Source organism: Ctenocephalides felis, unplaced genomic scaffold (genome assembly GCF_003426905.1).
Source record: "Ctenocephalides felis isolate EL2017-DRISC unplaced genomic scaffold, ASM342690v1 CF-g0.4_SCAFFOLD_01886, whole genome shotgun sequence".
In the NCBI taxonomy this organism is placed as follows: domain Eukaryota; kingdom Metazoa; phylum Arthropoda; class Insecta; order Siphonaptera; family Pulicidae; genus Ctenocephalides; species Ctenocephalides felis.
This window is the reverse complement of record NW_020538040.1, coordinates 40,195,537-40,214,024: the sequence shown is the minus strand read 5'-3', so window position 1 is coordinate 40,214,024 and position 18,488 is coordinate 40,195,537. Positions and strand designations below refer to the sequence as shown.

The following is an 18,488-nucleotide window of genomic DNA, read 5'->3' as shown; positions in this document are numbered from 1 at the left end:
TACTGGTGGAGTGTACTGTAAAGAAAAGCTAGGTAACTTTTAAGGGCTTCGGGGTAAACGTGTGGGGGATTTTTGTACCCTGTAGCATGTTTCTGTTATCTAGTACATCAATAATAATTTATTATTATATATATATTGTAAATTATTACAAAATTATTAGTGTGACAACTTCACTTTTATACTGGTGGAGTGTACTGTAAAGAAAAGCTAGGTAACTTTTAAGGGCTTTGGGGTAAACGTGTGGGGGATTATTGTACCCTGTAGCATGTTTCTGTTCTCTAATAATTTATTATTAATTTGACCTTACAACTATTTTTTTCGTACATTGATATAATACTAACCAAAAATATTATCAAAAAAAAAATGAGGGAAAATCATGTTACTAAATTTTGCTATCCCGGTTCCTAGAATGTTATCAAAATGTCATTAACCGTAATTCATCCTTGGAAGTGGATGATTTAATTTGAATGACTAATTATTTAAAGTATCATCTTCATACAATGCCGTTTCTATAAACATTTTGTTTTCATATTTATATAAACAATTACAATAATCTTTTATCAATATTTGATGCATTGGCGTTTAATACAGGTGCTGCTGCGTCGACTAAACTCGGTACTAACTTTACTTGACGTTTTGCTTCACCTAAATGTCAAAAAATGTTTTAAATTGTGATATTATTTCTTATATTTGAAATTACGGTTGTGCTAAAATAATTTATTATACTGCTTTTAATTAAAATCAATTAATAAGCATAAATATCATACACAAAACATTGCATGGTGTATCAATTCTACTATAATGCAACATTTTTTATTTCTATTATTTATTTAAAAAGTTAAATTAATGGTATGTGACAATTATCAGTATTATTTCACTACGGTTTGATTCAAATGTGTTTTTATAAAAGTTCTAAAATTGTGAATAAAATATTTAAAAATGAATGATTTCAATGTGATGGACCCTCCTCTAGACAATGAAATATTAGTGATACATTCAGAACAAATTAATCAAGACCAGTCGATTCAAAAAATTGTACAACACTTGGATGACAATAAAAACATTAATTGGAATGCAAAGGATCATATAGGCTCTTTATATAATGAATCATCGAGTGAATCTCAAGTTAACCAGTTCAACGATCATGTAAATATGATTTAAAGTATATTTGTAGAAAATGATTGTCTTATAATGTATAATGCTGGCTCAAACTTTGTATATGGAGACAATTCTCATATTTGACTATGCTCCACTGATAATTCATAACAAAGTATCAATGTTAGTTACCTTAGTTAAACAGCCGAAACAAGATGTGACACACTAAATTTTTCAGACATCAGCTATATTTATGTAATTTCAATCTTTTGTTATATATTTTTCAAGTTTATTGATTACTATGATTAATAGTGATCATATCTATGATCAAAATTCATAATATGATTACTCATATATTCATTCGTTATAGTTTAAAATAAAACAATAATATTGTTTATTGTTTATAAACATTCAGTTTTGTTAGATTCACACATGATTTTATGTATAATTCTTAGTATTGAAATACCAAATTATAACTGATAATAGAAAAAAATGTTTTTTCTTATTTAAAGTATTTTTGCTCAAATTGTGATTGTTTTTAAATATCTTGTGGGTTAAAAACCACAAACAGAATATTTAAAATTAAAATTTTTGCATTACTAAATAATAGTGATTATCTAGTAACGTATCTAGGCAATGTTATCACGTTCAACTAATTTTAGCTCAATTATATTTCCTTGTTGATATGACAAAGTTTCTATACAAAGGTTGAATTAGCATATTACATGAGCAAAAATCATTATCACTTATTTATAAATTATATTTCTATCGATATCATATTCACTGTTACTTTATAGGTGGCATGGATAAACCAAATATCTCCAAATATGCAACATATAGATAACTTAGTATTTGAATCTAATGTAACGTTAAAGTCAACTAATGAGAAGAAAACACAAGCTAAGTGTAAAAATAGGGCAACTAACCAAAACAGTGATAAATTTGAACAAGGTATGATTGAAGTTAAAGCTAGGCTAAATCAAGGCTGTGATTGCAATATAAGTTGTTATCGAGGGTTAAAAACAGAAGCTGTTTATAAGCACAGACTGAATATTGCAGAATTATCGAAGAGTGAACATGATATGTATTTGATGGGTGTTACAATGGCAAGCATTTGTGATCCTACTGAAACAAGTAGACATAAGGAACGTCGAAGACTGAGAGCTTCATATGTTTATCAAGGGAGAAAAGTTTGTTTAGATGCATTCTTATATTTAGAAAATGTAACCCATTATCAATTAAAAAGGATACGAAAACATGTTATGACCCATGGTGTCATTCCTAGAGTACATGGTAACATCGGGAAAAAGCCTTACAATTCATTTAATTTAGAAACTTATCAATATGCTACGAAATTTATAAAATCCTATATTGAATCTAATTTTCATGTAAAGGATTACTCATATCGAACACTTATAATCCAAGGAGATACCCGAAAGAATATTTATGACCATTATTTAGAACATGGTAAAGCAAATAATCCCGGTACAAAGTTGATGGGCTATTCAACATTCAGGCATTTTATAAAAAAGCAATTTTCAAATATAAAGTTTACGAAGTTAGACAAAAAAGAAAGTTGTAAACTTGATGTAACAAAATCAATAAAGAAGTACAGAGTAACTTTGAAAATGAGGATCTTGTACAGGAATTGATCGATCAAAGTACTTTCGACCAGCCCAAATTGTCTGATATTCAGACTATGCCTATTGTTATGATGGATGACAATATTGAATTTGTTGTGGCACAGGTTGCACCACAAATATTTCAAAGTACTGTTTATTGTGATTAAAGTTTATTGCTAATTTTTAGTAATTTTTGAAAAAGTTATGTGATTAAATAACATTGTGAAACATGTTATAATTATATATTGATTATTTAAATTTGACTTAAATTTATATATGTGTACAATATTTAAAATGTGTAAAATAATATTATAAATAGTATAGTAATTTTTATTTTTGGTGCTATGGAAATAAATATATTTAATTAATTTTTGTTTGTCTTTTTTTTTAAGTAGCAAATTTTTATTTGGGTCTAAATTATAAGTGATTTTTTTAATGTCGAATTGTTTCATCAAATTCTTGAATAAAAGTTTTTCAATAATCATTATTGCTCGATAAACTTGAAAGTTGGAAACAAATTGGTTGTCCTAAATTTCAAACTGAAAAGAAAATTATTATTATTATCTTGAAGATAATGCTGATGTGATTGATTCATTTCTGTACGCAATTTTTGTCTCATGTTGATTATTTTAGTTGTAGATGTTACTTGTCTATAGAGATTTTATATAAATATGAATATATTATCTTGTATTAAGTTAATTTAAAAATCGTGAAAGTTATATTAATTTTGAGCAAGAACTAATAACACATTTCCAGCAAATGATATTTATTTTTGAATATTTGAATAAGTTAGCTTATAATATTAAATTAATTTTTCTTACAGTAAAATTTAAGATGTGCACAAGTATCGAGTTCAACTCAGATAGGAGATAAAAATTGTTTTGATCTATGCTTGCTGCATCATCTGTTACTCTTTTTAATTTAATTTTTACTTAAACTAATTACTATTTTGATTTGAAGCATTTATAATTAGTTATTCCATCGCAGAAGTGCTTCAGAAATGTTTGATTTTGCCTTTCTAAATCGAAATATCTTTTTTACATGTAAACTATTTTCTTAAATTTATTTCATTCTTTGAATAATTTTGGCTATTAACAGGCTAGGGAAAAATTACTAACTAAAAGTTTTACTGACCGTTTTTCACAAAATATTTCTTTTCTAATCGTGCTTTGTAAATTTATTTTGATTCAGCAGTCTTCGTGGAACAACTAAACATTCTCAAAGTTAAAATTTGACAAAATCAAAAATGAAATTTAAAATTTGAGTTTCAGTCAATATAATAAGGGTAAGGGTATGTGGCAACATGAGGTGTTACTTTATCTTTTTAAATCAAATTGTTGATACAGCTAACCCCCGCATAACACGGTAGATACGTTCTAAAAAACTAGCGTGTTATGCGAATCCGTGTTATACAGGATAAGGAACTAGTACAAAAAGAGGGTTACATTCCAATAATTCAAAAAAAACCTGCTACAAATCTTGATTTCATAATAAATATTGTTAAATTTATTTATTTTTTAAGAAGTAATATACATTACATGAATTATATGATTTTGTTCGTCATAATTAACAAGTAAGTGTTGGATAGCACTTTATGATCTTTTTTTTGCAAAATATCTTCATCCTCTGAGATGTTTTCTGCACTGGCTCCATTTCCGTGCATTATTTTTTGCAAAAAAATATTTGCGATTACTTGCTTTTAGAGAAAGGCTATTTATATATTTACCGCATACAAAGTTATGTTTAAAAATTTTATGCTCATTTTATTTAAAGGATTTTTGTTTAAGTCTAATTGTTCGGACAAGCCTTTTTTCGATAGGACGTAGGCGCTCGAATAATATTATAAAAATATAAAATTAATTATCTTTTGCAGTAGTTTCATAACATTTATTAAGCTATCTTACGGCGATTTTATTAATTTTAGATTAAATAAAGTTTGATTTTGATAGGTTTTACTATATATCTTATTATTAGGGTTTTGCTCAATTCTTAAACCGGGTTAGAGAAAACCGTTCTTTAAATTTACGTGTTATAAGAGGGATGGTATCAACCTTTAAACCGTGTTGTAGAAGTACCGTGTTATGCGGGGATTACCTGACTAAGATGCATGCTTCAAGGTATATGAATCTATTCGAAATACCATTTAAAAAAACTATGAAAAGGAATTTTAGTGTCATATAGCATTAAGACAGCGGTTTCCAACCTGTGGGGCGCGCTTCTTCAGGGGGGCATCTGTTTCCAGAATACTATTATTGAAAATAATCCAATAATTTTGGAACGATTTTGAAAAATAAACAAAAAATAATTAGTTTTTATGGCATGGCCATAAATTAATATTGCATATTAATTTATAGTCTGTTAATGTCAGTTGAGTATTTATAAAATTAAACTGTTGAGAAAATTAAGGGGGGCACAACAATTTTTTATTAGAGCAGGGGGACGCTGTGCAATAAAGGTTGGAAACCACTGCATTAAGTTACTGTATAAGTTTTATTTTCATTGCATTAAAAAATGATAGTTAACTAGAAGAGGATTTTTATTATTTTTTTAAATAGCGGGATAAATGATGTCAATGTAATTACAAATGTTTTACGTATAGGTGTGCACTATCTAAAAATTTCGGCGTGTTAATTATTTTGTTCGATGATACATTAAATATTTTTATAGATAAGGTCGTTTTTATATTAATCGCAAAATATGACCACCCGTATCTCAATAACGTTGATTGTAGTTTATCTTGGATAGTCGCGCAAGTGAGCATTAGTCGTTTTAATAAAAATAAATAAAATACAATAAATAAATATGTATCATTGTGTGAGGTATAAATTATTTAGTGAAACCAAAGTTGAAAAGTCAGACGGGAATTTTAGAAACTGGAGTTTATATAATATCATCAGCTCATTAGCTGGGACTTTATACGATAGAAATTCGATTACAAGTACGTATTTGAATATATTAATTCGATTTTATATTGTGTAATATGCTTTTTGAGCTGAGTGAATGTTGTGTAATATTAATGAATAATTATATGCTAATTTTGTCGAATACCTAATTATATTACAGAAACGCCCATTCGTAAATATGAAAACATAGATTTTTATTAATTAGTGCGAAATATTGTATAATTCTTGTGTTCTTGTGATTTTTTGTGCTTGATGCAATATCAAATGTAATGTATGGTAGTTGTTTTTATTTTTTTTGGAGTTAACGATTAAAATTGAAAAAACACATGCATGTGTAAACATTTTTGAAAATCTTTGTTACCACACGTTTTACATAAAATTTTGTCATCTTCAGTGCGTATATATTAAAAAATTAATGAAATAATACGACGAGAAATCGTATATTTTACAAAACTATAGTGTGGCCAACTATTCTAATAGATTAACGTTGAAATTCTTTTTTAATTGAAACTAAAAAATATTATATAAATATATAATTTTGAATAATTGTTATTTTTTATTAATAATAATACTAACTTTATTTTGCAAATACTACTTTGCTGTTGTGTGATAATGATTAATTTTTGGTATTTAATCGTCGTTCTTTTAGCCGATTTTGAATTTCCCATAGGGTAAGTTATAGTAATCGCAAAAAACGAAAACGATAAATTTTATGTATCTTTACGTTTCAGGGATTTCTGAACATTTTAGCATGCATCTGAAAAAAATAATGTATGTGCGTGTTTGTATGTATGCATGTATGTTTGTATGTGCGGATACAATTTTTTGTCGACCATTTCGAGAACACGGATTAACCGATTTGAATGATTCAAAGAATATTCGATTCCTGTTGAAAAGGAGATGTGCTGATAAGTTTTTAGCTCAGGTAGTTACGAAGATACGTGTTAAAAGATACGATTTTAATAATTAAAAAATATTTTACTTGTATTGACAAATAATAATAAAAATTAAATAATAAATAAGTAAAAAAATGCCTTTTGGCGGTCAAAACTTATCATTAAATACATATAAAAGTTTTAAAGTTTTTTAAAGATTTTAATTTTTGGTATCTTAAGACACGATGCCACGCACATCTAGTTATTTTTATAAATGATTCTGATACTGTATTAAAATGGTTACATTATTGTGGAATTTTTATCTAAAGTTTTCGAACGAAATTTGTAATTTGAAAATGCATTTTGTTGAATCGTTTTTGACAAATTTACATTCTTTAAATGTATTAGATAATGAAATCATCCCAGCGATTGTTTTATTTCTTTTACTACCCCTGTTTTATGTTGTTTTATAGTATTTTTACTATAATATCGCTTACTAATTAGTTTTTTTCGTTATTATTAATTGATTAATCTTACCTGATTAAAATGATTATAAACATCGTAAGAAGTAGCCTCTTTTTTTAAATCTTCTCATCTATTTGATATAGGAGTTTCACAAACTTGACCGAAATTCAGAAGCAAAGATCCTTAATTTTAGCACCCGTTAGAGTTATTTTTATTTATAGTTTAAAAAGAGTTTATAAAATGGGCCATAAAATAATTAACAGTAATCCAATATATCACAGATTATAAAACCTATCTTCATAAAAAATGATGAACCGGTTTTAGTTGTGTGTTAGTGTTTTATTCATAACATATTACTGAGTTATTTTTAATGATGTAATGAATATATTTACATATTCTATTAACATAATTCGGTGAATTTAAATGTTTTCTTCATTCATATAACATATTTGCGGAATAATTTTTGTGTTGATGAACTTAGAATTTTTGTTTGAACACTATTAGGTTAAAAATCTTGATTAAAAATTTTATCATTTAAAATATTGTTCTTTTTACTATTTATCCAATGGTGTGCACTGATATTTGGTTATATTAATATTTATTATGTAATGACTAATCAGCATAAACGGATGTTCACTTGCTAATATTTGTGGTATTTTATCAGAAACTCAGTTAGATATTGCATTTTATATTTTATTACTGTAAATTATTTACTGCTACAATTAATTTTGTACATAATCTTGATAAATTCTTGATAACGTCATCATTGAGATTACTCTATCTCAGGGATAACATAATCGGTGCCATTATGGAGGTTTAAAGAAATTGATAAATTTTAATTTTTTATTCTAGTACATCATCATATAATTCTTTTCAAATTCGATTCTAGTCTAATTTGAAATGTGTATGCTGTAGTTAGATTTATTACATTTACATTTAATCTTTGTCATCGTATGATTCTAAACATTATTATTGTTGGTTGCTTGCCAACTTGCCAAATATTCTAATGCCAAAATTTATGCATTTCAAAAGCTTTTTGTCATTTTGGCATTCTGTAATAGTAGTACCACGTATAAACTATAAATTATTTCATTTGCAATTATAAATAATTATAAATAAAAATTCATTTATCAGAGCTTTCTATCACGTGGTAAAAAGTATCATATTTTTATCATAATTTAATACAATTATAATTTTTCTAGTTAACTTGAAATATTTTGGCCTGCAAAAATTGTCATATAATATTAAAATATTGTAGTTTTTAGTACGAAATCAAAATCATACTATGCCAAGTATTACATTAGAATTTAATTTGTTGAAATACTCTAATTTAAATATAAATAATTAGGAGAATTGGATATTCAAAGAATGACGATCAATTTACTAAGTAGACCATAAATATTGTGATAAACATGTATATGGAGTATATTATAAATATATATATATATATATATATATGTATATATATACCTATATATATATATATATATATATATATATATATATATATATATATATATATATATATATAGGTTGTCAAATATCTCCCTTCCGCCTTTTTGTATTATAAACCGAAAGCAAAAAAGCGGAAGGGAGATATTTGACAACCTAATATATATATATATATATATATATATATATATATATATATATATATATATATATATATATATGCATGTTCATCATTTTTATTTATGGATTAATTTTACTTATATATTTTGCCAAAGAAAAGTTTGTACAATTTGCAAAAAGACATATAGCATAATCTTCGTCGCAATTTAATTACACTGAAAACGATATCTTTATTATCGAATAGAACTTAATGTTAGACAATGGGACAATTATATAAATAATAGTCTCCAATATAAACATCTAAATGTGTATTATTTCTTTGAAATTGTTGTTAAATTGCGTATATCATCATTAAAGCTCGAACGTTTAATTGTTAATGTATTATTAAATATATCCCTGGCAGCATAATCAAGATTCTCATTTTTATCCAATGACAAATATCTTTTGTGTTTTTAATATTAGCATGAGTGATCTTTTATTTTTTTCATCATTAGCACGTTCACATTTATGTCTCCAAAGGCAACATTATTATTGTTGGTGATATGTGTCCTTATATGGGAACAATTTTTATAACGTTGTTAACCTTTGTCTGAATATATAAATATATATATATATATATATATATATATATATATATAATGGTGGTCCTTAAAATATATATTTTCAAATTTCTTTGCATCCAGGGGCTCAAATGCTTCCAAATTGATTAAAGTAAATCTCTGAAAGTTTTAGCTCTTAATATTTATTAACTTAAGATAGTCCGCACTCCAACCAGAATCTCTTTGATCTTTTTCCTGTATAAATACTTATTTTATGAAATATATCAAATTTTTGTTGTAAATTTTTTACTTATGACCATATAAGCAAATACAATGTTATTTTCCAAATTTTGATTCACTTGTCGCTATGTTATAAAATTTTAAAAGACAAATGGAGTTTTTCCATGTTAGTTTCCAAGAAACTTTGTTTTGAGTGCGGACAATCTTAAGGTTAACATTAAGAGCTTAAATTAATTTAATAATTAATATAAATAAGTTGGAAGCATTTGAGCCCCAGGGAGCAAAGATATTCAAGAATATCTATATCAAGGACCACCCAAATATATTATATATATATATTATTTTCAAAAATATACTTAATAATGTGATTTGTTAATGGAAATCACATTATTAAGTATATTTAATTTAATTAAGATTTAATAATGTGAATATTGATCATACTACATTTTTACTACAGGAAAATTAATGCAATACATCAATAATTTTTTTAATTCTTTTCATAGGATTTTGTTTTCAGTTTAATCGATCTGTTTACAGCAGCAGTTTGTCATTCTATCATGCTATCTTCATTTTTAATGGCATAATTTTACTTTTTGAATTGTTAATGTTTTCATGTTTTTAAAGGCACATATTTCTTGCAATTTTATTACAAAATTATTTTATCTGTAAAATATTAATTTTCTTATTTAAAAGTTATCAAATCAGCAATGTGTAATCTCTTATTTTTCATAATGTAATAATATTTTCAAATCATTTGAATGAGTATTAGAAAATAATAGCTCCGGATATAAGGCTAAATTATATTAGGGGGAAGTCCCCTAGTGGCGGACACCTAAGGTTATTTATAAATAAATCAAATTTACGAAATGTTTATTAAATTATGATTTATTTTAGATTTCAAAGTTAGAAATCAAACTAACTTAACAAAACCGCAATCTTTGCGAAAAAACAATTAATACTATCATGCAAACTTTGGTATCAAAAAATATGATTTCAAACAGTGGCACCTAGTACCGGACATTTCAAAATAACCTGCATTCATTACATATGTAGCCACACTCTGGAATGCACATGTGTCTTTGACAAATATTCTTAGATATTGCAAAAAAAAGTCACTATTCAGCCGTGATTTTGCGCCTAAAACAGGAAAGGGTTGCTCTCGCCGTGGCCGTGTGCGTCACAGGCGAGGCTTGGTGCGTGATCCTGTACCTGTGTGCCCCCCATGCCTCTTTCACTTGTATTTTGAAATGAAACGATTTATACTCGCTTAAATAATACGCGTTAAATAGTGTCCGGTGCTTGATGCCGTACGGCGTTATTGGATTTCCCCCTACTTTTATTGCTATACGTTTCAACATAAAATATTATATTATCTTCAAAGTGTATTATAAAAAGTTCTTTAAATATTATGAAGAGATCATAGGAACCTAAGCAATTTGATCCGGTTTCTAAGAAATTGATACTTATATTTTATCATCAAAATTATAAATGTTATCTTAAAATCATCTATATAAGTATTAGATAGAAAAAAAACTCCACGTCAAAGGCACGAATAAACTACTTTTGTGTTTTATAACCAAGCAACAACTTTAGTGATCAAAATTAGAGCTGCTTAGTGCATCTGCCTAAGTCTTACTTAGTAAGTCTGACACCAAAATACATCGATTTATGTATGTATTTAATGTTCTATTCGAATGCCAATGCCTCTACAGCTTGCCTCCTCCAGCCTTGCCTTACAGCCACAAGCAATCAAAATATATCCTGTGTTCATAATAAATAATTCAATTGATTTATTGCAGACGAAGATGAAGGAATGTCAGCAGATGGTTCGTTGTCCTCGGATACCCTGGGGGTCCGGGACGTGGCAGATCTCTTGCATCCCCAGTACGCAATCATCACTGGTGGACGAACCAGGGACGGTTGTCCAATTATCACCTTTCCTGATAAATGCAACTTCTGCTCACTTATTGACTCAGAATACCAGAAGCTTATGATGTACTTGACGAGCGTGCCATCGTAAGTAGTAATTAATAGTACATTGTTTTTTTCAATTGAGTAATGTTTTTTCGATATACAGTATAGATAAAATATCTGGATAATGATAAAACTTTCTGGACTTAATGATGTTTGGTCCACTTGATTTTTTTTTAATTTTATTTAAACTAAATTAGATACGTGTGCTATTTTTGAAGACTGCAAAAAACGTACATAGATTAATACAAGCGTTTAATGAAGGAATTCATTAAAAGAAAGAAACTAGTTGGTATTGGTATTTTGCCTTGAGGCAAGTTACATGAACTTCCCGATATGTATAAATAATCGTCTTAATCAATAAGAAAAAACTAATTTATGAGTGATTGAAAGTATTCCGAGTGGATTTATAACACTTAATTGAAAACTAACAAACTCGTTAACTTGGAGTATTTTCTAAAAGCAAATTTTCAAAAATCAATATTTTTTATAATTGAACCGGTTTCCGTAGGAGTTTAATCATTTAGTAGGTTCAATAAGACCAAGTACTCTGTCGTTATACCAAGTAAATCGCCTAATTTTAATTTTAATCAACGTCAGAAAACTATCCATTTTCTCAAACTTTGATGAATTTTTAAAATTAAACTACTTGTCGTAAGGCCGTAAATTTTTAGTAAGTTCTATAAGACCATGATATATATCGCCAAAAAAAGTTCCATAAAAATCGGTTTCAATTTTTTTCAAGAGTTAATTAGATTTTTATCTAAAACTAATCAGTATCATTCCCAACTAAAATCTTCGAACAGTTTTTGATTTTTCAAAATCGGTTCGGTAGTTTTAGGTTAAATGTGGACGAAAAGTTTAACACCTTTTTTCAAATTACAAAGAAACGGCTCGGCAGATCGTCTCACAAAACTGACAAACGATAGTCCTCATTAAGATACATCAAATGGCTTTTAAATTTCTGAAATTGGTTCAGGCGTTTTTAAGAAAACGTCGATCAAAGATCTAATTTTGACAAATGCCAAAGAAACGATACTAATTTTTCCAAACTTTGAAGAATTTTCAAAATTAAACGGCTTGTCGTAGGGCCGTCATATTTTAGTATGATCTAGAAGACTATGGTATCTACCGTCAAAAAAAAAATCATAAAAATCGTCGAATTTTTTTTTTTTAAAAAACATTATTACAAGAAAACGGCCCGGCCGATCCTTACCAAAAACTAATCAACACGATTCCCAATCAATATCTATCGAATCGTTTTTGAATTTTCAAAATCGATTCAGAATTGCGAGCTAAAACGTAGACGAAAATTTTTTCACTTTTCTGCAATTTACAAAGAAACGGCCCGGCCGATCGTCGCACGAAACTCAGAAACGCTAGTCCTCATCGAGATACATCGAATGGCTTTTAAATTTTTGAAATCGGTCCATCCGTTTTGGAGAAAACGTCGATTTACGGCAAAAAATCTATTCACACACACACATACTTTTTCCAAATTTGGTCTCATTCGATACAGAACGACGTTTCAATGGCTTGAAACGTCGAGAAAACATATAATTAATAAATAACTTCTCCTTCGGGAACTTAATAAATTTAAATCGTGAAAGAAAGTTTGCTAACTCGATAAGGATTTGCTCATAATGTCATTTATTGGTTGTTAACCGGCGAAGACCCGTAATAGATTTAACCGCACTTGACATCACAAGTAATAAAAACAATGAAAGGATTTAGGCGTCTATTAATCACATGATCAATTTTTTAATGATTTTTGGACCTCCCTTACTCTTGGCGATACGTCATGATATTTAAAATTAGCACCCCAATCTCCCACCAAACATCACGTATATTTTTGGTTACGTAAAATTTTTCAAACAAATTCTGCGAATTTATGAAAAAATCGTATTTTTTTTTTTGAAAATTCATGTAAAAAATAAACACACGTGATATCTTACCTAGACCCCTCCATATCCCACACGTGATATTTTGTGATTTTTTGTCAAACCCCTCCTTCCCCTAAAATCCTCACGTGATTAATGTACGTCCCCTTACACAAATACGCATCAAATTTTTTTTATTAATCAATATTTTGTTTGCTCAAGTAATCGATCGGTACATTTAAAATATATAGGGTTTTGGTTTTTTTGATAATTTTTATCTTAACTCTGCAAATCATATTGGTATCTGTCACCATCGTTATTTTATTTAATTTTTTCTGTGTATTGTTGGTCTCGAATTTCTGCGGTTAATTTTGGAAAACAAACCAGTTTTCATAGACATTAAAAATATCTTAAATTGCGCACGCAATTGGGGCCAAACTATTTCTATCCAATTTCTTAAGTCACTCTGAACAGATGGTTTGTCTTATTTATGAAATCCAACTTATTTCATATCTAAAATTGTTGATATTTAATTTTCGAGCAAAAAAATTTTTTTCTTGACACGAGGGACCATTGTAAAAGTGTTTCAGTATCTTCTTTCTGAATCGATGCCTTTGTATTTTTTGACTATAAAACGTTAGAACTAAACATGGATTTTATTTTGTGTTTTGTTTTTTATTCAATACAAATATTGTGGAAGTAGATACTCCAAGTTTTTATGATCGTAAAATGTATTTAATTCGCCTGATTCTAAGTGACGTACTATAGTTTTTTTCAGATTAATTTAGAAATGCTATGTAGAAATGCTAAATACTTGACGGTATTTATTTTAAGGTTTTCAATTTTAATACTTCATCGTTACAATAAAAAGGTTGGAGTCTGTCAATAGGAGAGATAGAAAGTTGGTTACGCACATGGCTTATTAAATAAAAAAATGTGCGTGGTTGGAGGAAGATAATTTTTTCAAAATTGGTCGTATTGGGCTCAATACGAAGTTGTGGTAAAAGGCTATTTTTTGGAACTTTTCTACTGGAACTTGAAACTTCTTATACTAACTCCTAGACCTACACCAATGTTGATGTTATAACGGTTTAGACAAAATGAGCAGAATTGTTATTTTTAGATTCTTTGTATATATACATGTGTGTTCATTATATACGATATATATATATATATATATATATATATATATATACATGTGTGTGGGTGATTTTTTTCAAGATACCTAATTTTGTCGTTGATGAAGATTGAATATTTTTAGATAATCTTTATTTTTCTATGTTTATGATATGTGAGAATAATGATTCTCTTAAATTCATTCGATTATATTTTGAAGTTATCTCTCTTCGCAAATTACATTGCGATCATTACGGCTTTCAAAAATGTTTCTATTATTTTTATAAATTATAATTGACTAATTTTCGTACTATGATAATAATGGTTTTATTGGCTGTCGAGGAAGAATATAAGAATATAGAGTAATTTATTCATTTTATTCATATAGTAAATTAATTTTTTTCCGCTGTTACTAATCGTTTGGGTTAAATACTATTTTTCGAATTTAATTGAATTAGATTTATTTTACATTAAATTTTCTGTTTTTGGTGCCAATCATACAGAGTTTGTTTCAGTTCATCTGCACACTTTTACTTCTACATGTAACATTTCATGTAAGACACTAGATTGCCTTATCATTATCAACAGTTTACAAAGACTATTAATTTATTCGTACTATTAATTTGCATCTTTGAAAAAATGCCATGATTTTTTGCGTTTTTAATAATTAACATGATATTCTACATATGATGTGTGTTTGTCATACATTACTCATCCGGAAAGTAGTGAAAAATAAACAAATAGGAAATGCATCATTAACACTGATTGCAATGAGTTCTGAGTAACAAGATATTGCAGTATCAGTGCCCGATTTTATATGTGTTGTTGAGATTTCATTTGCATACTTTAGTTTTCTTTCTAACCATAAAAAATAGTGTTCTCAATTTTGAGATATGTAGAACATGTAGAAACATACATATATATTTTTGAAACGTATTCTGTGGGGAAGACATTTTTTAATGCTTGAAATTGTTATCATTCAAATAATATAACCACAATGGTTTACAATACACATAGCCTAGTTTTCTTTAATGAGTTATTAAGGAATTGTTATTGCTTAGGATAAAAATACGTAATAAATTATTTGGTATTTCTAAATCATTTGAAAACTTTACAACACATATTTTATTCATAATTATATACACCTAAGTCTGTTTTTACACGGAGATTGGTTCCAGAAGAATCCGTGTAAAAAAAAAACGTGTAAAAAAACACATTGATCTTATACAAAAATGGGTGATTTGTTCCGAATCTCTAAAACCTATTAAAATTGGTGAAAAACAAGAATTTTTAAGAACAAGAATTAAATTAGTGCTATTCACATTTGCTTTGACCAGTAAAAATTGTTTGTACGCGCTAAAGGGGAATTCACTTAAATCTTTAAGCTAGTGTTTGCAAACTATCGATACTATCGATGGTTTCAGACTTTTTTCTTTCATAAATACTTTTTTGTGATATGAACATACTTCGCAAAAATTTAATTTGACAAAAAAAATTTAGGTACATAAAATTTCAAATCGTGCTAAATGGAATAAATTCGTGTAAAAAATTTAAAAATATTCAATTTTCAAACCGTGTTATATCAAAACCGTGTACAAAAAGACCGTGTAAAAACAGACTTAGGTGTATTTAACACTAGAAAGACGGACGAATTGAGTATACCTACATTGCCTGAAAACAGTCAAAATGACTGCGTCGTGAAAAAAATAAATAATGCGTTTAGAAATTTGTTTAAAATTAATTTTTAATATTTCATGTACTATTTACATTTATACAAATTATCTATGAGTGCTAAAAATAAAAAAATAGTACATCTGAAAAAAAAGTTCATTATTTTTACAATTCATGCAAATATAATTTGAGATCTTTTTATTATGAGTACATTTTCCGGAAACATGTTTGTTGCAACTTTGACACGTATTATTAGTTTTATTATTATTACAAAGTCTTATTTGGCAAAATTTTCTTTTATTACTACTGGTATTTGCATGATGTCTGTGGGTCATCATTTTTCTTTGATTTTTTTGTGTTGATGTCGTGTAGTCCGCAGAAAGCTGATCTGCCAATTCAAACAAAAACTGTTCTCCAAGGATTTGTTTTCTTTGGATTTTTATTCTTGTCGCTTCTTTGTAAAGAATCCAGGCATTTATCGCAGCCAAATCCAAAATATTGAAAAATATTTGCAGGGGTCATCTACGTGAACTGGATTTCACGGTATATTTTCTTTACCTTTGATCTGTCATGTTTTCTTTGCTGATCATAAATAAGTCAATTTCAAATTTTTTGCCTCATAGGCCCCACGAGCATATAAAATTCCAGTAAATGCACGTATTTCCGGTAACGATGTTGTCCAATCGTACCCCAAAATTCGACTGCCCTCTTCTTCTGTGCACTGTTTTATGTGTTTGATAATATAATTATCTATTATCAATGAAAATGCACTGACAAGATCACCTGTAATAATATTCTTTTTTGCAAAGCTCGTTGGCCCTTTCACACCCTTGAAAACACAGATGATGACCTTCCTGGAGTACCACCTTCGGCAATTTTGGTCCATACAGTACCATCGAGAGAGGTTTTCGTTTCTTGAATTCTTTCATCAGTTCCTGAGCCACTTAGCACCCTCCTGCATACACTGATGGCACTTTCATTTTCATCAATAGTGATCACCTTTATCGCTACCCTCAGAATTAGATGATTCACGTGGAATATAATCCGATTCATCTTCTGATGATTGTGCCCAATTTTCTGCATTTGATTCTATGTCGGAACACTCTTCACTTATGTTTGTTAGCTTTTGCAATAATTCACTTCTCTTCGACATTTTATTTATAAGTTCTAAAAAATCATCTGAACAACGCGTTATACTGAAAGTTACTACGTGAAAAAGACCGGTCTAATGTCAATACTTACCAAAATTTGGTTATTCTTATATAACAAATGCATTATCGCATATTGGAGATGAATGCACGCGAGGTAACGATTTGCAATACAATAACAAAGCCGTTTGTAATGTAAAATTTCTATAACAGTCAAAATGACTGTTTTCCGTCCATGCAGGCATAACATGTAAGAATATTGAAAATAAAAGTGAGATAAAGCAAATAATACGATTTATCTACGCATTTATATGTTGTATAAAAAGTCAAAAAATTTCACGAAGCTGCGACTTCAAATACATAGTTATTTTTATGTTTGAAAATGGAAAACAGTCAAAATGACTGCGTCCGTCTTTCTAGTGTTAAGAATATTCGCTAACTAATACAATATTCGTTTAATTCTGATTCACCAATACAAATTGATGTATCTTTTTAATATCTAGATTGTTTGTATACGAATCCAATTTTTGTCATATGTTTTTTAGATTTGTGCCAATAAACGAGAATATCTTTGAGACTTTCTTTGAAAAATAGTAACATTCGCTCAAAGCAAACATTTTACCTATTAGAATGAGAGTTTTCAATCTCGTTGATTAATTTAATAAGTATGTTTTTTTACTTAATATGCATTTTTTATTAAAATACGGAATTGAAAATAGTTATTACAGCTATTTTAATAAAACAAACAATGATTTTAGACATTCGACTTGAACTTTTGACCTTTTATATCATATTATCTAGGTTTTTGTACAGTATATTTAATATATTTCAGAGTTTGAAAATTGTCAGAAATTAATATTAATTTTTTAATGAAAGAATTTGCTCTCCATTTTATAGTTACACCTTGTATTCTTAAGGATTTTATTAAGATGCGGAGCAAAAAGTGCTAAATATGGTAACTCATTTTAATTATTCAAAAAATATTTTACTTATATTGACAAGATGAAGAATTGATTAAATTTTTGGGAAGACAGGTTTAGCGGTTTCGGAGATCTAGTAAAAAAGTAAAAAAAAATACGCCATTTGGCGGTCAAAAATGATCATTAGACATATGCACGCCAAATTATCAGATATTTTATGGAGATTTTAATAATACGTATAAATTTTGTTTATATGGGTTCCGTAACATCTTTTGTCCGTTAGACAGCGACGCGGCGCTTATGCGCTTCCATATTTCGTCTCTACACAACTAAAGCAGCGCGATTGCTTTGAAAAAAAATTCAAAATTTGCAAAATATTTCAAAATAATAATAACATTTTTTTTTTCAAAAAGTTTTGTTTTCCAAGAAAAGTCAATTTTTTTCAAAAGTTTTAAATTTCTGCCATACACC

At 27.9% G+C, this 18,488-nt stretch overlaps 1 pseudogene; it reads left to right on the top strand.

Moving 5' to 3' along the window:
• The window catches only part of LOC113377191, a 72,673-nt pseudogene that overhangs the window by 30,780 nt on the left and 23,405 nt on the right, over nucleotides 1-18,488 (top strand).